Below are 21638 nucleotides of genomic sequence, written 5' to 3'. Positions count from 1 at the left end.
CCTTTCATTGAAGATCCAATGAATGCCCGCTCAAGAGGGACCCTGTCGGGGCAGGTGCACCTTGGGTTGCCCTAGGCTCAGCAAGCTAGCTAGAGTGCCTTCTCATACCATGGAGACAGAAGAAGAACAACATATGGGGGTTGGAAAAGTAGGGCAAAGTTGAAAAAGGTAAAAGTAAAACATAGATTGGTTTTTGATCGATTGAATACCCTCAATCGGCCGTAACTCTTTATATTTATAGGGAAGGGAGGTTTTGCCCCTAATGGAGTCGAAACCTTACAGATCCTGTGTCAAAATACAACTCCTAACTCGAACTACATAGACTAAATCGGTCTGACTGGTTTTCTTTGGTGCAGATCTTTCCAAAATCATAACTTCCTCATCTAAACTCCGGACGATTTTGGTGCCACACACGAATAGCTTGCAGCGCTTTCTTTGATACGGAACATTAATGTATTATTAGTATATAATAACTTGAAGACTTCATGAGATCCGTCTCAACACGACGCGCTCAGCTTGTGCCACCTTGAGTTTGCGCGTCGTGACGAGCTAATAATAAAAACTTTGGCCTCGTCATGGACGCAGCACGGCTCAGGCCTCAATGCCTTATGCACGTTAACTGTTACTACTCTAGCTAAAAAGCTAATTGAAGACACGATTAACCCAACAATGCGGTAGAGGAATAATGGAAAACGAAAATGCGACAGAGGGACGAAAATGGAATTAGGAAGTTCCCTCAGGAGGTTCCTCAAATTCTCGATGCCCTAGATGCTCTTCTCGTAGGCTTGGAAGTAGTACAAGCGTCTCGAGCTTCGACATGGCCCCTGCCTCAAACTGGAAAACACCGGGCGTTGGATCATGTTGCCCATTACAGGTCATTGTCAGGATGACGAGTGCCGGGACGTTGTGGCAACCAGCTTTTTATCGGTGTAGTACTCCTCTCACCATCATCGCATCCATCGACCTGATTACTCGGGCAATGCCACAAACCAAGTACACCAAATAATTGGCTCTATTGGTGGAGTATGCGTACAAGCAACTCGATTGGCTGAGCCTGATCCACTTGGTTCGATGCACCTCTTCCCATCACGGCAGTAGCGCCAGACCTAGTCACAATGAGGATGCTAGACCTAGTAAAAACGAGGTTCCCAGAATTAAGAACCCCAGACCAAGTCAGCATAGGGCATAAGGTAGTCGGGCGGGACCCTCGGGAGGCCATGGCCACCGTGGACCCTACCAGAGCCTGAGCAACCAACACGCGACCTCCGTTAGAAGATCAACAAGAATTGCGACACCCGTGACATCATCGAAGGGCGCCGCCATGAATGTGAGCAAGAACTCGACTACCCGGGAGAAGACTCTGACGGGTTTCCCGCCTTCTCAAAACGAGTATGCAAGATGGTTCTACTCGACAAGTTTAAACCTTCGGGTATTACCAATACGACGGCAAGCAAGACCCAGTCTAATGGCTGAGGTGCTACTCGCTATCAGTCTAGGCGGTGGGAGGAAGCGATGATACTAAAGTCATCTACTTCCCCATTTGCATGGAGGCAGGACCACTCACATGGCTCGAATCTCTAGAAGGGCACTCCATTGACACGTGGAGTCAACTGAAGGCGGCATTCACAAACAACTTTGCAGGAGCAATACAACATCCTGGCAACAGGATTGACTTGTTGCAAATTAAACAGCAACAAGGCGAGACCCTACGTACTTATCTACACTGTTTCTTCGACAAGAAAGTCACTATCATGGACATCACGGAGCGGGATGCCATATATTGCTTCCAAAACAGTCTCTATGATCGCTGGATGTTCCAAGACTTTGGCAGAAGACGTCCGGAAGATATCAAGTCTCCCAAAATTATGATACAAGCCTGTACGGATGAAGAAGACAAAGAGATCAAGCAGTTCGAGTCTAGTTGCAACAGAGGCTAGAACAACAACAACCAAAGTAATGGCCAACGTAACGATAAGAACTGCAACGATCGTTGCAATGACAATCGAGGCAACTACTCGGGTGGTCAAAATCAGAAAAGAAAGCTAGACAATACTGTCTTGATGATGTCCCAGTCCTCCATGAAAAGCGTTGGAAATCAAGAAAGGACTCCGTTCAAGGAGCTCTTGAAAAAAATAGTGCCCATGGCACCCACACTCCAAGCACTCTGCGATTGACTTCTATAGTCTTCATAGAGTAATGAATGATCTGCTGGAACCTTCTGGAGAAAAGGACAAACAATGGGAAATTCCTGAACCCATCCAACACCGTCAACATTATTTTCAATGGCACACTGGGTACTGCTACCAAGCGGTCCTAGAAACTAGCCCTCTGAGAGATCTTGTCCATTGAACCAGCAACGACTACGTTCCTCAAGTGGTCCGAGGTGCCAATCACCTTGTCAAGAAAGGATCAGTGGACTAGTTTCTCAGACCTAGGACGCTATCCTCTCTTCCTGGGCCCAGTAGTCGCAGGCTCTCAACTCACAAAAGTACTCATCGATGGCGGTAGTGGCCTCGACATGCTCTTTGCCAATACTTTGAGGAAGATGGGTCTCGATGAACAAATATGCTCACCCCGAGGAACTCTCCGTTTTACGAGATTGTCTCGGGCAACGCGGCTGTACCCCTTGGTCAGGTGGTTTTGCCAGTTACCTTCAGGATCAAGGATCACTACCGGATCGAGTATATCTGGTTTGAGGTGGTTGATTTCAAAATGTCGTATCACGCTATCCTCGGAAGACCTGCACTGGCCAAGTTCATGGCCATCCTGCATTACGTGTACCTAGTACTCAAAATGGTAGGACCCAAGAGAGTACTCTCCTTGCGCGGAGACTTGAAGAGATCATACGACTGCGACACAGAAGTTGTGGAACTTGCAGCGACTACCCAGGTGCCAAATTCGATGATGCAAGTCTTCACTACCTCCAAGAAACTATCCCCGATAGAACTCGAGATCCCAGAAAAGAAGTCGGGGCAACCAAGGTCAAGCCGACAAGTGACGGCGATATCAAAGCCATTGACCTTGGCACTGGTGATAGCTCCAAGACAACCCTGATTGGCTCCGAGCTGGGGCAACCAAGACATTTTTGCATGGAAGACATCTAACATGCTAGGGGTGCCCAGGGAGTTGATCAAGCACTCACTGAATGTGGATCCCAAAGCTACGCCAAAGCGACAGCGACTACGTCGATTCACCTAAGACAGAAGAGAAGCAATCAAAAAAGAGTTGGCCAAACTACTTGTGGCTGGCTTCATAAAAGAAGTCTATTATCCAGAGTGGCTGGCCAATCCCACCTTGGTGCGAAAGAAGAACAATACTGAGTGGAGGATGTGTGTTGACTACACAGACCTCAACAAGCATTGTCCAAAGGATCCCTTCGGGCTCCCTAGGATTGACCAAGTCATTGACTCGACAGCTGGATGTGCTCTACTCTATTTCCTTGATTGCTACTCGGGGTATCACCAGATAGCTCTCGTGGAAGAAGACCAAATCAAGATCGTGTTCATCATCCCGTATGGAGCTTTTTGCTATTGTCGGATTTAGTAGCCCGACAGTCCACCAGGGGGTTACCCAAGTGGTTGATTTATAGGTGAGGGCAATTGCAAAACCAAGAACTTGAAGGTGATTGCGAGAACACGAAGGGACACGAGGGTTTTAGACAGGTTCGGGCCCCTGGAGAGTAATACTCTACATCCTATATATTAGTGGATTGTATTGCTCAATGTATGGATACCCTCGGGGGGTGCTCTCGGCCGCCTTATATAGGCTGACGACCTAGAGTTACAAGTCAGTTTGGAATCTAATCTACTTGGTAGCTACATGGAAGGTAATTTGAGTTGGATTACAATACGCGTTCCATGATATCCAGACAGATTTGAACTGTCTAGTTGCCTTGACGTGTACTCCAAGTAACATCATGTCCTCAGCCGGCACGCCCTGGTCAAGCGGGCCCACTTGTCAAGTCTGATTAGTATTCTAGTCGGTTGGGACCCATGGGGTATCCATATCCCTCAAGCTACCGAGTGATGTGTAGGCGAACAGAAACTTGAGGTCATCACAGCAAAGCCTGAAATGAAGTCGGCTGAAGCTGCAATGGCGTCATAGTGATGGAGAGGCTGCGCAGTGCTCAAAAAAGAAGAAAATCTGAGCAAACGCAGAGACAACACGTAAAGAGAAGGAAAGACACACTTCGTAGGATTAGCCCCCGAGCATTGAAGCGATTAGGATAATCATTCCAATGGTCAAAGAAGTAAAAGTTGTCCCCTGAAGCAGGTCCTAGTGCCCGAGCACAAGGATAGGCGCAGCCATAAAGGCCTACTGACCAAAAGGACATGCCCAAATCTCTTTAGATAAGGACGGGTGCAATGGTAGATAAGTGACAAGGATGCCTGTTCATGGGACTTCACCGCCTGTGCAATTGAAAGATTTCTATCAACCCTTACAGAACTCAGGCCAAGCATCATGTGAATACTGTGCAACCTTATCGTCATTGGAGAATCTTGTCGTGAGCCATCCATAGGTCCACTGTAGCATCTTGGCGGTATACTAGCCATCTCACTATAAATAGACCACCGTTCGTCGCAAGAACCATGGCCCAAATAATAGCACTTGTAGGCTGGAAGCTTGTAGTCTTTGATAGGAGTAGCACCCACCCGGAAGCCTAATACCAGAAGAATTCTCATGAGGAAAAGCAAGGTGCTCCTTCCCTTCGTAGTCTTTTCGATGAAGTCGGGCGGTAACGATGCTAGAAGAATCGTCGTGAGGAGGTTGTATCATGAATGCCGCCACTTTGTCCAGGACACCGCTAGGGGAAGTGTTTTGCGCAGCTTTCTTGTACTGTGCTTTTTTCTTTTTTGTCATTGTAGCTTGTTATCCTAGGATGTTAGTTATCTTTGAGGTGCCACAGGCATTTGTAACATATATTGCTAGTAATTTTTTCAGGGAATATAATTGTAGCTAAGTAAAAAATATGTCTCTACATCCATATGTGGATCTATGTGGCCACAGAGGCACACCTACTTGAAATAGGGCATCCGACCCCTGAGTAGGAGGGCTAGCGGAGGCTTCGCCAACCAAAAGTATGCGCCCAGCCCCCAAGGACGACAATAGGCGAGGCCACAGAGGCATGCCGACTAGAATTAGGCGCCTAGTGTGGCGGAACCGCTCGGATTAACTTAGCTAAAGTATAAATAAGTCGCCTGACACGCGGTCTTATGCCTTAACCAAGTCAACTCGGCAGTCCGTCGGATTTCATCCGATAGAACCACTAGACAGGATCGGATTAGCAGAGCTCACATGAAGGTGAGTGGTTCCAGAGAATACAACAAATCAACCGAAATTAAACAAGTACTTCATTTTATTACAGCACTGGTTCGAATTTTAAACAGTTTGCAGAGTTCATAAGCAGCGGAAAGATAAACAAATCAGAAGCTAGCGCCGGGGGTCGGGTGTCACGGATGAGGCCGATCCTGACATCACTGGTCCCTATCCTCGCCGTCCGAGGAGGGATCCCACTCGACCGTCCACCCAGGCGGGAGCTGGGGAGGCCAAGTGCCAACAACAACAAATTCAGGGGCTTCAACTTCACCTGAAAGATGTGCCACAAGCAAGGCTGAGCAACTATGCTCAACAAGACTTAACCGACCGGTGGGATCTACTCCACCAACCTCTAGACATGCAAGGCCTTTTAGCTAAGGGGTTTGTTTTTGCCAAAAGCAACTACAGTAGGTCCTTACTTTCAATATTTTAGCTCCCAGTTCTAAGTTTGTTTACCAGATTAAGTTAGCAGCTATACTAAACAAGTAAAGGTTTCCAAGCAATTTATGACAAGCATTCAGGTTAACATCACCATCAAGTTCCATTCTTACTCAGTGTAGCATAGCGATCAAGCAGTCCCAAACTGTGAGAGGCAGACAAATCAATTCGAATTTCTTAACCATGCATGGCGAACCTAATCTCACGACATCCGCGCACCACAGAGGGTCGCTTCCTGTGTCGGCCGTCCCCATCAATTCCCAGGCGTGCGTCAGGTCCAAACTTCCCTTGGCATGCAATGCTCCACAGTCCCGACCTCTTGCCGTACTGTGACCGCACCTGCACCCACATGATGCACCATGGGAACCTCGTTCCACGGACAGCAGGGGTATAAGCCACGCCCTAGTTTAATTAGGTACTAGGCTTCCCCATCCCATACTAGGTATGAGATTAGTACTTTCAAACACTTGATCACGAACACCAACACTTTCCGACCTTAATCAATTTCATGTAGACAAACAGGGCAATCCACCGACCACCAAAATAGTTCACAGAACCCTGCCCCGTCCATCATCCTTATAGTTGTAACAAAAAGGGAGAACAAACAACTCCTACAACTCGCGAGTGACTGGGAATCACTCGACTTTTATCGAGTCCTGTTTTAGGCATTGCAACTACTCAGCCCATCAAACTAGTGTTCAGATCAAGGGAACTAAGTCATGCATCTATGGTTCCAAACAACTCCTAAACGTAAATGCACATACATACAAATGAAGGCATGCGCAAGTTTAGAAAGACTGGGTTATGCTCCGGGGCTTGCCTTCAAGCGGGGTGGAAGCAAACTGATCTTCGGCGTGCTCGGCTTCGGCTCCTGCACGCGGCAGCTCGGCTACAACTCTGTCTTCTGGCACCGGGTGCAGCTCGTAGGTGCCGTCAGCGAGGTTTAGCTCTACACGAAATGCAGATGCAAGAGTCAAACACTTAGACTGTTATTTCAACAACACTTGCAAGGTTTTAGCCCAGAAACTGTAGCAAAACTGCAGGAAAGGTGTCAAACGCATCGTATTGGATTCTACTCAGCAAGAGGATTCCAACTCAAGTGATTTCACATTTTGCTGATTTTTCCTCGATTTAAGATGAATTTCCCAAGCTTCTGTTGATTTAGGACAAGATAAACGGGTCGGATCGAGAAAAACTTACGATCTGACCCTTAAACCTAAGGAATAACTGTACCGGGGTCCTCAGGCTTAACATAGAGAAGTCCCCAAAATTTTACACAGATACCCTCGGTCAAAAGAAAAGGATACAGCCGAGCCCTCGGGCGAGGCGGACAGGGGTCGGGCGGAACAGATAGGGTCGGGCGAGACGGACAAGGGTCGGGCGAAACAGATTGGGTCGAGCGAGACGGACAAGGGTCGGGCGAAACTGATCGGGTCGGAAACTTACCTTTGGGCCTACAGACAAAGTCTTGGGGTCGGGAGGAAGCAAGCTTAGGCGAAACGATGAAAGGCGTTAAGGCTCGGGCGGCGGCGAGGTCCGGTGGTGTTTCAACAGCGGCGGTGCTTCTTGTGGACAACAAGTAAGCTCTTGCACAGCGCGAAGGAAGCAAGCAGCTGGTGGGGTTGGAAAGGCGGGTGTTGAGCGGAGAAGGGGAGTTCCTCAAAGAGCTTATGCGGCAGCGCTGGGGTACGAAACAGAGGAGTGGCGGCAAGGGTAAGGATGGCGAAGGGAACTCGGGCAAGAGGCTCTGGTGCCCTTTTTATAGCTGCGCGGAAGTGTACGAGCTCAAGCGGCGCGAAGATAAGATCGAGGGAGAAAAGGAGTGCTCTGCCTCGGCGGCGATTGGTCGGCGTCTCCAATGGCCGGCGAAGCGGAGCTCCGGGGATAGGATCTTAACGACATTGGGCAAGGATGACAGCGCTAGGCAAGCGCGGTTTTGCTGGGCGGAAGGATTGGCGAGGTCGAGCGCATGCCTGGTCGTGTCAAGTGCGGGATTGGGCGCGGCGACTCGGTATCGGCGGGCAGGAGGGAGGGAAGGGGCACTGCAGGCGAGGGCGCTACAGGCGAGGTGACAGGGCGAGCGATGCGACACTAGCAAGCGCGAGACTAGCAGCTTTGCCGTGGCACGCTATTGGCGAGGCGGGGGAAAAGGAGTTGTCTTTGCCTGCGTGGTGGTTGGCGAAGGCGGTATCGTCACGAGGTGTGTGCACGGGAAGCGCGACTGAGGTATGATGGAAGTGACGGGAGGCGTTGGGGCACGCGGCCGGGGATCCTGGTGAGGAGATGCGCGCGGGAGGCGAGATGGACTGGCGCAGCAGCGGCCAATCTTCGGTCGCAACGGCGGCAGGGCGCCTGGCGCGGCTGGCAAAGTCTCGGGCGAGATGAGACAGGGCGGAGAGTCTGCAGGGCGCTTCGGCACGCGATTGGGAAGAGGCGTGCTGTCCCATCTTGTCGCGGCTGGTGACTGGGCGAGGCAGCGCTCGCTGGTGCGGTCGCGCCACGCGGCGGCAGCGCTCTAAAACAGGGTGCACGCGCGCTCTGGCGCTCTTTGTCCGATGGATCCGTGAGATTCCTTGTTAGGCCCATCTTCCAGCCTCTTGATCTCCTAATTTCCAAACTACACCACTTTGACTTCCTTAACAAGAGTTGTAGAACACCAGCCAAGGTCCAACCTTTGCAACTGGATCGAGTTCAAAGATGCAGTGGATTCGGAGATCCAAAGCTCCAAAGTTTGGAGGAACACTGGTTTTGGGACTTAGAGAAAAAACGGCGGTTTGATGGGTTTTAGGGGTCGGGGCTGAATTGAACTGCAGATTTGGGGAGTTTCGGAGATGAAATGGACCAAGGTCCAATCATCAAGGTTAAAGCAGGGACTTCGTTCTCCAACTTCTATAAAGGGATTTCTGATGTTCTGCTTCAACTTTCCAAGGATAAACCTTCCTTAAGGCGATAGGTTGGGCTGAAAGCCAGACTTAGCCGGTATAGCTCAAGAAGAGCTGAGTCAACCAGATTAGGGAACTTATCTTAGATTAAACCCGGCTGATTAAAACTAGGTCATTACACCCAGTCCCCAAGGACGAGGACTGGCGGAGCCGCGGAGGGACGCCAAGTAGAATTAGGCACCTAGCCCCCGAGGATGAGGACTGGCGGAGCTGCGGAGGCACGCTGACCAGAATGAGATGCCCAAGCCCTGAGGACGAGGACTGGCAGAGCCACGGCGGCACGCCGACTAGAATTAGGTACCCAGCCCTCGAGAATGAAGACTGGCAGAGCCACGGAGGCACGCCGACTAGAATTAGGCACCCAGCCCCCGAGGACGAGGACTAGCGGAGCCACGGAGGCACGCTGACTAGAATTAGGCGCCCAACCCCCGAGGATGAGGACTGGTGGAGCTGTGGGGGCACGTTGTTAAAAGCACAATGAAAAGGCCATAGATTCCGTTGCACGCACGCTGCACTAACAGAAAATCCCGTAGATTTCGCTCGGCACGTTACACGTCAATAACAAGAGGCCCGCGATTTTCGTCCATAAGTTAAGTTATCACCCCCACAGAAGCGTGGAGGGGTCACGAAGCCGTTTTCATGTCCATCTTACACACTCGCTGTGCTGCCGCCTTAGTCAACAAAGCTCCTCGTGGCCGTGCTTGCGAACTCTAGACCGTGCCACCGCAAGTCCAATCTGCTCGCGCACACTCGACCGCAGCCTGAGCTGCCGCACCGTCATATGTGCATCAAAACCTTAGCCACCATTAGATCTAAATCTCAAGGTGTAGAGTTTGAAGAAATGGTGCAGGGCAACATCTTAGATCCGATGATGACATGAATGAAGTCTGTGATGACCCAGGAGCGCATCCAGGCGCTCATCGATCAAGGCCTCCTGGGGCTGCAGGAGCTGCTGGATTGGAAGCCCACCATCGGCCAAGACTTCCCATCGAAAGACACGACGAAGATGGTGGTCTTCGCCCCGTTCTTCGAGTGCGGGTTCGGGATCCCGTGCGGAGATTTCTTCCGGGGGCTGCTGGACTACTACCAAATCGAGCTGGTACATCTTAATCTCAACTCGATTTTAGACATTGCGGTGTTCATTCATCTGTGCGAGGCGTACCTTGGAATCCCCCCACATTTTGATCTATGGCACTATCTGTATCAATTGAAGCTAATGTCAACCAAGGGGAAACCAGCTCGATTCATCGGGGGTTGTGGATTTTCACTGCGCCCCAAATAAGTACAAGAGTATTTTGATTTGCAGCTGAAGGACTCTAACAAAGGTTGGCACAAGGAATGGTTCATCATTGCCAATCATTAGCCTGAGCTGCCGCCGCGAACAAGGTACGGGTCATGGTAATGCTCGAGTGGTCAAACGAGCCGACGTCCGATGAGCAAGTCCAGGTGAATGAGTTGCTGCACGGGGAGTGACAGCCGGGGCCATCAGTATCAATTTCAGCAGAAGGCTGGCACAACCGATCAAGCACCGAGTGCACCCAGCGTACAAGTACTTGGGAAGAGAGGATCCGACTCGGGAAGTCCAGCGCAAGGTGCCCAAGGAAGAAATTATCGGCTGGGTATCCGAGTTCTTCAAGGGTGTGATCGAAAACAAAAACTACCCCAAAGCGTACTCGTTGAAGAGGCCGCCATCCAACCCGGTAAGCAGCGTTGATTTGGCATACTGTATGTTTTTGTGTGATAAATCTGAATAAAGCTGTGATTTGATCAGGGTGATGTATTTATATACTTTCCCCCGGCGCTGATGCCTAGAGGGGTCGATCAGAGGCAACCAAAGATCCGCCCGACCGACGAGCCCATTGTGCCACTCACCGACCATCAGTGGGAGTCGGACTCTTCCATTGGGTTGGACGAGGGTGTGATTGAAGGGGTCGGCCGGGCCCAAGGTATTGAGCCGGTTGGACGCCAGACACGGCAAGCCGTGCACAAGCAGGCTATCTCCAAGGTGCCGCAGCCGAGCAGGAAGAGGTGGAAAATGGATGGGAAGAATAAGGAAAAGGCTACCCCAAGTACAGCTCCCGCGACCAAGTCAGCTAGCGACAAGGATAGGAGTCCAACACGCTAAGCCCGGCCATGAAGAGGAAGAAGTCTGAGCTCCAAGAGACCACCGCGGCTAACGCAGCGTGCGTCAAGGAAGCGTTGAAGGAGAAAATGCGTGGTGGATCCAGTGAAGATGTGTCGGCACCACCACCACCATTGCGCCCCAAGTTTCGGATGAAGTTGAAGAGCACCCTGTAAGTGTAATCTAGTTATGCCGTCTTGTGCTATAGTTATTAACGCTGGCTAATTTGTTTTGAATTGTTTGTTGATACAGGGCTGCCGTGCTGGCTGACAACGCTGGTGTGCAGCTATCCAGTTGCTCGGCCCAGACCGAGACTACGAGTGGTCGCACCGTGGAACAACCACCGCCACCAATAAACAGAGCTGACAAAGGGGATTGCACTAGAGAGGTTGCACCAACTCGGACGCCACAACAGGATGAAGCCGGCTCCAATGCTACAGACATTGCCATGGTCGACCCTGAGATCGAGAAGGTGGCTGATGAGGAGGCCAGGGCCGATCCTCAAGAAGATGAGCCGCCCAGGGATGACCTGCCGAAGGAGAGGTCCACCGAGGATGCTGACCTTGGTGTGATTCGTTAAGATGATTCTGACCCTGAGGACTTCTCTGACATGGATTGGGTAGAGGACGCGGCACGGGACAAGGAAGACCTTTTCAAGCTGTGAAAACTTTCCCTGGACGCCGACAAGCTGGTGTTTGTAAGTACATCATTCGAGTTGTATTTGAATCCAAGTTTCCTTGCAGGACTTTGAATTTTGAAGAGTAAACAGAATCTGGCCTCATGCGCGTGGAAGAGGGCAAAAGGGACTCGACGGGCTGAGCATTACCGCCTGAAGGCGGAGCGCCTTGAGGCCGAGCTCAAGAAGGCCAAAGAGGACGCTGTCGACCAGCTCCTACAAGCGAACTTGGAGAATCAAGGCATCTAGACTTAGACAGCCTTGAATAAGAAACATGACATCTAGACTTAGACAGCCTCGAAGAAGCTCGCTGCGCAGCACTCGTCCAGTCTGCAAGGTACCTTGAAGGAATTTGCTGCTATCATGATCCCAACGTCAAAGAACGTTCGTTCAACGCAGGCGACATGGTCCTCAAGCGTATCCAAAACACCAAGGGTTTGCACAAGCTAAATTCACCTTGAGAGGGTCCTTTCATCGTTTCCAAGGTCACTGGACCGGGATCATATAGGCTCCAAACTCTCACTAGCGAAGAAGTCGACAACTCGTAGAACATCGAACATATGTGTCAATTCTACCCATAATTTACATAATCATGTAAATTGGCCATCGGCCTTACTTATATAATTCCAATGTAATAAAGTAGAGTTATTTTTTGTCGTAAAACGACTAGTCTTTGCCTGATTGCAACTTGCAAAAGCAAGACCGCTGAAGCTATTCATCTCCCACGGGTACTATCACCCAACTTGCGGCTTGTATCCACAAGTCTGCAGATATATTTTTTTGAGTTATTCAACTCGTTGGACAAAAATCATCCCCATGCGGCTTGTAACAACAAGTCTGCACTCGTATCTTTCGTGTTATTCAACTTGTTTGATAGCTGCAACTTGCAAAAAGCAAGCTTGCTCGTAAAATTCCCGAGATAGTTAGCTCCATGGACAAGTCTGCCCATCCATGGTCTTCACAAAAGAAGCCATCAGCAAACTTGGGAATTATTCATAATACCTGATTTCCTGTGTAGACTAGTCTGTCTAGCCACAGCTTGTAAATAACAAGTCTATAGTTCTAGATCTTTAGAGCACAACACCCAAACAATCCAGAGAGGTTGCAAAGGTAGGCTCTGAATAACAAAGTTCTGAAGAGTCTACTCGCTCAAAGAATTTGACTACCCAGATCCTCGAGTACTTGCACTCCGCAAAAAGGGGTCGCATCCTAACTGTACTCCACATCGCGTATTTGAAGAGGCTCATAGGAGTAGCCTTGTGCGCAGACAGTCACGACTACCACACGAGAAAATATCAGGGTAGTTTGTGAGATGCACTAAACTTAAGAATCTAAACAACTCGACAAGCAAAATAATCTGCAACAATATTTCAAATAATTTATATTTCATTTCATGACTTGTTTATTTTACAATAACTTAATGCTTTTTACATTACAGCTACTCAAGGTCTATTTGATCGGCTACTTCCTTAGCGATGGGAGCCATCTCCTGCAGGTACTGTTAGAACTGCTCATCAGAGAAGTCTTTAGCGATGCCTTCCACCATAGAAGCCAAATCGGCTTGCGGGTAGAAAGACTTCACTATTGCCAGCAGTTGCTTGGATACGGATTCTGCCATCTTCTGGATATAGCCGGTGACCTTCTTGGGTACTTCCTTGAGTATTTTTGCCAAAGGACGGGGCTTCACACCTTCTTCCGGGGGCTCCACCATATTGGTGATAGGCTGAGCGGTTTCTATCAGCTCCTTCAGAGAAAGTTTGGTCACCGCCAACTCAGCCTCCTGCGCTCGAAGTTTGGTCATTAGATCCACCATTTGGAATTCTCTGTCCACGCGCAACTTCTTTTCCTTCTCAAGCTTGTGTTCTAGAGTCTCGTATTGGGTGGACAACTTGTTGTGTTGATCCCTGACTCGGTAGTACGAGTTTTGCTAGTCCATGAAGTGACCCTGGCAGTCTTTACTCTCTTTGGTGAGCTCTGCAAGAACAAAAGCAAGCAACAAGTCAGCATCGCCAAGGACAAACTAGTACTCGAAGACAGCGGAGGATAATAGCTTACCTTCCACCCGATGGTTTAAGTTCTTATTGTGCTTTTGGAGCCGGTCTTTCTCTTCCGTGGTTCTCTCGACGAGATTTCGAGATTCCGCGGTTTGCCCATCATACTTCATGAGTAGTTGGGAGGAGTACTACCGCTCCTCGGCTAGCTTCTGTTCCATCGTCTGGTCTCACATGATAGTGTTCCCATCCCTTGGATCATCTTTGACTTCTCACGGGAGCGCTGGATCAGTTTCTACAAAACAGAGCAAGTACTCATATAAGTAGCGACTACCAATTTCAAGTCGAGGCCTACGACAGAGGTAAAACTTACCTCTGTGAATTTGCCTACACAGCGATGCATCTCCATGACCATGGCCTCCATCTAAATTGTGGCCAGAGGGTCAACTATCAGCTGGATCTTCTCCAGGTCCACCCAGGAGCAATCCAGTCTTCCTCATACTCTTCGTGCTCCTCGACATCCGGTGCACCGAGAGGGACCAGCACTCGGCTAGTTGATGGACTAGCCACCGAAGGCAAGAGGGATGCAGTATCATGGCTAGTCGACGGCCCCACCTCGGATGGCAGGACAACGGCTAGCACTTGGAGTGCCCCACAGCCTCAACGTTAGCTTCCGGCTCGAGGGCTACAAGTGTAGCCTTAACTTCACCAGTAGCCGCCACCTCCACCTCGGCTTCTAGATCTAGCATGAGGGCTACCAACTCCGCCACCACCGTGGAAGTACTCGCTGCAATGGGCTCAGCCACTGGCAGCTCAGGGGCTGGCATTGCAGTAACGTTAAGCGATGCTATGACATTATGCATAACGGCCATGACAAGGGATACCACAGCTGGAGCGATTTCGGGCGCGGGCTGCTCCTCTGATGGTCAAATTGCGGGCTCCAAGGTGAGCTGTAGGGTTTAGCAGCTACCGCCATCAGCTCCAGATTTCGGGCTTGGGCCCCCGATGTCTACACTAGCGGATTTCCTGAAACAAGATAAGTGTCAAAAACACACTACACAGCGACATCAAGTTAAAATCAGTACTCATTACTTACTTGGTGGACCTCTTTACCTTAATGGAGGGCCCGGCTCCCAGACGCAGGGACTTGATGGTGGGTGATGACTTCTTTGGTGTGGCTCGTTGGGTTGGAGCTGGACCCTTGCCAGCCTTAGATATCGTCTCCATCCCTTGTGTAGTCTGCGCCGGGATAGGGTTGGCCCTGCTGGTAGGAGACTCCTTGTCATCCTCCAGCTCAACAACTTCTTTTATAGTCGGCAGCTCCTGCTACACGACTACCATAGTCATTTTTGCCACCTCTATCTCCTCCTCGACTACCTGCAACTCGTCAATGTCAGCAACAAGTTAGGCATGGTAGAAAGGAAAACAACTTATAAGTACTCAATCTTCAGAATCTTGTCCTTCTTCAAAAGTGATTACCGGAGGGGGGACTGTCGATGTTTTAGACCGGCAACCCGCCTAGGGGGTACCCTAGGTGGTCTTTTATGCGGTAAGGGCCGTCGAGAATCAAGGAATCAATGGTGACGCAAGGAACACGATTTAGATAGGTTCGGGCCGCTAGATTGCATAACACCCTACGTCTTGTGTGTTTGTTTGTATTGATTGTAGATGTACTAGGAGTTGTTCTGCTTGAGGGGGGTCCCTGCCCGCCCTTATATGCACGGGAGGGCAGGGTTACAAGTCCGAGTCCTAGTCGAGTACTATTACAGAGTTCTACTCGGTATGACCCGAGTAGTTTTCCATACTCATACTTGGCTAGTCCGAGTGGGATAAGCCTATCCCCTTGTCCTGATCATATCCGAGTACGTCCCTTAGTGGGCCGTTCAAGGTCTACTCGTGGGCCTAGGGTGCATGCCCGACAAGCCCCCGAGTACTTTGTAGTCGTGCGCCACAGTCTCGAGTACTGTGGGCACTATCCGAGTAGTTCGTCATTGAGGTTGCAGTGTCCGAAGTGCTTGAGTACTGTCGCGTGGCTGGAAGGTACTCTTCTTGTTCCTTCAAGTTGCTTCTCATTCTAAGAATTTTTATATGGTAGTGCGATGACAATCGCACTCCATATGGAGTAGCCCCCGAGCCTTAGGTTGAGTCGAAGAGTTAGGCTTAGGGTCAATCCTGCTTCTTGGTCTTTTTTACTCTTGGTAATCTGAAAAAGAAAATTCTGACCATCGGGTACGGTACCCGCAGCCGCCGAGCACTTGGGCGATATTTGTCGTTGAAGTGGTCAAAAACCCATTGAAGAGAGTAGCCGTTGGGTGTTTAAGGCAATTAATCTGGTTTAAACCCGTCCGTTGCATAACTGACGCTTGGAATCCGGAGGTGGCGGAGATATAACTGGAGGGCCCTCTTTTGATTAGGTTTACGCTCCACTATTAATCAGATCTGCTTTTCTTTTTCCCTTGCCTTTCTACTCCTCTTTTCCGCCGCTGCAATTGTCTAGCGCCGTCGTCGCCATTCCAGCTCTTTGAGAGAGATCCGAGATTGTCTTGCTCTTGCTACGGCTAAGATCGACTTATGCGCACCAAGAAGATGGGGAAAAACCGGAGAAGATTTAGGGCAAGGCTCCAGCGGCGACGAAGGCGAAATCGAAGAAGGGGAAGGAGCTGGTGTTGCCGGCGCCGAAGGTGGGGTCGACAAACCAGACCGTGCCGCCACTGCCTGGAGCGACGTGGCAGCATTCCGTGATGAAGGAGGAGGCCGTTCAGGCACTTGTCGATGCCAAGCTGCTGCAGCCGAAGGAGGTACTCGAATGGTGCCCTGCTTTTGCGAATGCGTGGCAGTTCGAGGAACATCCCAACGAGATGGTGATGCTTCCACACTTTGTGGAGAGGGGATTGGAGGTGCCTACCTCCGACTTCTTCAGAGGTATCCTCGAGTACTATAAGCTTCAACTTGTTCACATGAACCCCAATGGTGTACTGCATATGTCAATTTTTGTGCACCTCTGCGAGGTTTACTTGGGAGTTCCTCCTAGCCTTGAATTGTTTAGGAAGTTGTTTCGTTGTAAACCTCAGCCCAGTGCACTTAGGACGGAGGTCTTTGGAGGCGCCGGGGTTCCAACTCAGGAACTCGGGCGCATATATTGAATATAATTTGACTGACTCCCATGGGGAGTGGAAAAGGAGGTGGTTCTATATTGGGAACCATAATCCTCGCTTGCCGGTGGTTACTGGTCATGCGCCAAAGCACGCAGAGAATTGGGTGAGCCAACCTGAGGATACCCCGGAGCTCGACCATTTGCTGCACCAGATTACCGAGTTAAAAGCACTCGGTCTGACTGGGATTAATGTGGCGGCCAGTTTTCTCAAGAGAAGGGTTCAGCCTCTTCAAAAACGAGCTCACTCAGGGAGTGAATACTCAGGATTTAATGATCCATCTCGTATGTCTGCTGAGGATATATCTGACGATGATGTGGAGGCGCTGCTGGCTAAGTTCTTCAGGAACTATCAAGGAGTACAAGTTATTCCTTCAGCTCTTCGTCAGTATGATGCTTGGTATGAGCCAGAAGTGGTATGTCCTTGCACTTGTCTTGTACTTTGTGAAGTTTTTAGGCCATTGTTATGAGTATTGTCTTGTTTGTGTAGTCCCGAGTCCTTGCTGGCTATCTGGCGCAATCAGAAGAAGAATCCGTTGTTGAAGAGTCAGAGGATGAGCCCTCTCCTCCTGTGAAGAAACGCCGAGTAGTCCGCAAGAGATCGGCTGCTAAGTCTGCTTCGACTTCTCCCCCTGAGAAGTCTCAGGGTGCCAAGGTATGTAGCCGTGTACTCACTTGAAGCTGATGGACTTTAGCTTGAAATCTTTGTTGATTACTTTGTATGTCTCAAAAGGCTGTCGACATGGCGCTTGGTGATGATGAGGCTACCTCGGATGAAGTAGCCGTGACCGCTCAGGGCGATGATATTGCGTCTGTTGAGGTGCCAGAGGGGGTGCCGCCAGCAGTTGCTGGAGTAGCCCCCGAGCTGACAGTCCAGGCTCTGTCGGCTACCGCGCTGCCGATCCCCGACCAGGCAGTACTGGGCTTGCCTGCTGGAGTAGCGGATGTTGCGAAGGAATTGTCGCCAGTAGTTGCTACTGGCTCCTTATTATCCAATGTGATCGCTAGTGGTGAGCTTTTTCCCCGATTTTTTTTGTTAGTCTGAGTTTGTAGTCTTGACCCTGTTTGTTGCAGGGCTTGGTGAGAAGACAGCGCCAGCAGTTGCTCCCGCAGCGCCGAGTACTCGACGGCCTGTTGCCGAGAAGAAACGTGTGCGATTGCCGCCATGATCAACTCGGTGAGTTTTTTATTCTTGGTATGTGTCTTCGAACCTTCCTGAAGTCGTGTGATGATTTTGTACGTTGATGCAGGGATGCGGAGCAGACTATCCCTGTGGAGGCAGGAGCAGAATCGTGTCCCCTAACTACTCTTTCTGCTCCCTTGGAGGATTTGGTTGTCGAGGAAGTATCCGGAGTTGATGCTGGTTGCCTTGGAGCTACCATGTCTATGCTATAAGAAGCGATCCGTTCGGTGGAGGACCCTTCCGCTGCTTCGGGTTCTGGGAATGCTTCTTTGTCGACATCTACTGGCGGAGCTCTGGCTGTTGTGGATGTGGAGAAATCCAAAGAGCCAACTGCTCCAGGTATGTAATCGAGGTCCTAGTATTGTAGTCGTAGTATTGGGTTGACTGATGTTATTGTTTTAGGTACCGCCTTGGATGCAGCTCCTCATGCTGTGAAGAGTACTGAGAGTCGAGTACTCGGGCTGCCGTCTGAGTCGGAGTTTCAGAGAGCTGTTGATGTGTTTCGAAGCTTCCAGGTGTGTTTCGTCACTTTATCTTGAAAGATTTAGTGACTAAGGGACTTGACTATTTGATTTGCTTTTGCAGGAGCTGTATGACAGGGTGCAAAGGAACGCTCGGGCCCTTCAGGAGCGAAACAAACAATTGGAGTAGGAGTGTGCCCAGCTTATAGAATCCCTGAGGGTTCATGAAGCTGGAGCGAAATCCTTTGCCGTTGAGCGATCAGATCATGAAGTTTTGCAGCAAAAACTGGAGAGCCGCTACAAAGCTTTGAATAAGAAGTATCAAGGTGAGTACTTTCTGTGTTCGGAGGATGTCCGACTGTAGTCGATTTGTTTAAACTTGGTCGTTCTTTGCAGAACTCAAGAGGAAGGAGGCGATTGCGAGTAGCCAACTCCTTGACTAGAGGAACGCACACGACCGAGTAGCGGATGAAGCTGAACATCTTCGGGCTGCGCTGACGGAAGCACAAGCTGCCTTCGAGCATCAGCGAGATCGGAAAATCCACAATGGAGTGATGCTTGCCATGGCCATGGTGGCCTGTAGAGATCATGCCCAGACTGTGGGAGGACTTCGGGGCGAGCTCCAAGAGTTAACTGATGCCACTCAAGACTTGGTGAATGCAATTGCCCCCTTGGAAGAGGACGCATGACCTCAATCACTAGTCGAGCGCTTGAAGGTTGCTCCAGGTAAGGTGGTTGGCCTCTGCAAGGCTGTTTGCAAACAAATCCTTGCTGTGGTCAAGTCATACTACCCGAGGGCAGATTTGTCAGCGGCTGGTGACGGCGTTGCTCGTAATTGCACAGAGGAATCTACACGCAGTACCTCGAGGAGGCTGAGCCAATCGCGTCCAAGATGTCTGAATTTGTATCTCTAGAGGAGCCTTGAACTTTTGTGTACTCTTGTAAGCTTCCGAGTACTCTGAACGATATCTTCTCTGTGGAATGAACTCTGGTCCATACTTTTGTTGTTTGAAGTGTTTCTGACCCTGCATGGGCAAGGGGTGTTCTACTCCGCCTCGCCCGACCCAAGGTCTCGGGGTCGGACACGCCTGACCCTTTGCTTGCGAAACTCCATCTCGCCCGACCCATGGTCCAAGGGTCAGATGCTCGACCCCTCGCCGCAAGGGTCCGTCTCACCGGACCCCAAGTCGTAGGGGTCGGACTCATCTGGGCCCTCAAGAGAAGGGTCCGCCTCAGGTGTAGACCATGCTTGGCGGAGGTGGTTCCGAGTTGGGGTAGTCGCGATGTTGTCGAGTACCCTGCTTTGTTTACTCGTTGAAGAGGAGATGCACGGGTGTACTGTACTCTTTTGTCCTTTGTGGCATGAATGCTTTCATGTGGGCGGAGTCAGAAGTCATCCAGACTCATTGATCACGGGCGCATAGTAACTTCTGTGTGGTTGGCAGTTGTACCGCTTGGCTATAAATAGATCGTCATGGAGATCGACCTGAATCAAGTTGAGTAGCGATGGACTGCTTTCGTTATTGTTGTTTGAGTGTAGAGAGCTGTCAAAGAGAGCACCGGTGCTAGAAGATTCCTCGTAGATTGAGGCCACCTTCCCTCCACAGACTCTAGCACTCGTAGGGATAGCCGCGATGCTAGAAGAATCCTCGTAGGAGGGTACATCGCGCGCCTCATCTTGCAGCTCGTGATCCAGCGGGGTACGCGCTGGAACTCGCAGGTGATGGGTGATGAGTGTCGTGGTCTTTATCCCGCTCACTTAGAGGTGGACGTGTGGCCGTTGGCTTGACAAGGCTAGCAAGAGAGCAGCCTTGTTTCCTTCTTTGCACGGCACACGGGATTCATTGTTGCCGCTGTCAAGGCAGCGGCGGTGCAGGAGTACCTAGCGTTGCCTTGGGTAGAGGACCTGGATATGGCTGCGTTTTGCGTAGCTTCCTTGCGTGTAGGCCTCTCCCGTTATAGTCGGCAGACCTGAATGGCCTGGTGATATTGTAAAAGCCTGAGGCTTAAATGCAGCTCGCCAATAGGCAGTTGCTTGTAGTCTTTTTGTAGTCTGAGTACTTTTACTCGTAAGTAACGATGTATCTTCGGTCTTGAATAAAGAATTACTCTACCGCTGAGGCTTTGTACTAGAGTTGGAATGCCTGTTGAGTTGATAGTCTTGAATCAAGAGTAGTTTATCTTGTAGTCGATAGTCGAGCTGTTGGCTCGAGTAGTGGACATGAGTTTTTGTTTGAAGCAATTACTCGAGTTCTTGTTGTCTACTACGAGTAGTAGCGATAGAGGTGTTCTATATTTCAAGAGTTTGGTACTTGTTCTCCTGAGAGCTATTGTAGTCTGTAAGATCCGGGTCACGTAACCTTGGATACGATGTAAGGACCTTCCCATGGTGAATTCAGTTTATGCAACCCTGATGTGTCTTGGATTCTTTTGAGGACCATGTCACCTAAGTTAAAAGATCGTTCTTTGACATTGCGATCATGGTAACGCCTTAACCCGTCAAGGTATCTGGCAGATTGTACTAGTGCTGCGCATCTGGCTTCTTCTACCTTGTTTCTTCTGCCAGTTCTTCGTCGTATTGCTTGACTGAGGGAGATTGCCACATGACATCTGCAGGTAGTATAGCTTCTGAGCCATATACTAGAAAATAGGGAGATTGCCACATGACGTCTGCAGGTAGTATAGCTTCTGAGCCATATACTAGAAAATAGGGAGACAGCCCAGTAGTCTTGCATGGTTGGGTTTGTAGTCCCCACAGAGCATTGGGTAATTCCTTGAGCCATTTGCCACCCTTGGTGTTGCCGACGTCGTGTAGTCTTTTCTTGAGGGCGTCGAGTATCATGCCATTGGCATGCTCGACTTGTCCGTTGGCTCGTGGGTGAGCGACCGAGACGTAGTGGACGTCAATCCCGCTATTCTCGCAGTACTCCCAAAAGTCATGATTGTTGAAGTTTGACCCTAGGTCTATGACGATCCTATTTGGAAAGCCGTAACGGTGTACGATGTCGTCCAAGAAGTCGAGGACTCGATCTGCCTTGGGGCAAGCGACTGGTTTGACCTCGATCCACTTGGTGAATTTGTCGATTGCCACGAGTACGCGGTTGAATCCTCCTGGCGCAGTTGGCATTGGCCCTATCATGTCGAGCCCCCAGCAGGCAAACGGCCATGTTGGAGGTATTGTGACTAGCTTGTAAGCCGAGACATGCTGCTGTTTAGTGAAGAATTGACAGCCTTTGCACTTCTGAACTAGCTGTTTAGCGTCAGCCAGAACCATTGGCCAGTAGACACCAGCTCTAAAAGCCTTGCCGACTATTGTTCGTGATGAGGCATGGTTGCCGTAGATCCCCTTGTGAATTTC

The sequence above is a fragment of the Setaria italica genome, chromosome II, assembly GCF_000263155.2.
Source record: "Setaria italica strain Yugu1 chromosome II, Setaria_italica_v2.0, whole genome shotgun sequence".
Lineage (NCBI taxonomy): Eukaryota > Viridiplantae > Streptophyta > Magnoliopsida > Poales > Poaceae > Setaria > Setaria italica.
This window is presented reverse-complemented; position numbering follows the sequence as displayed.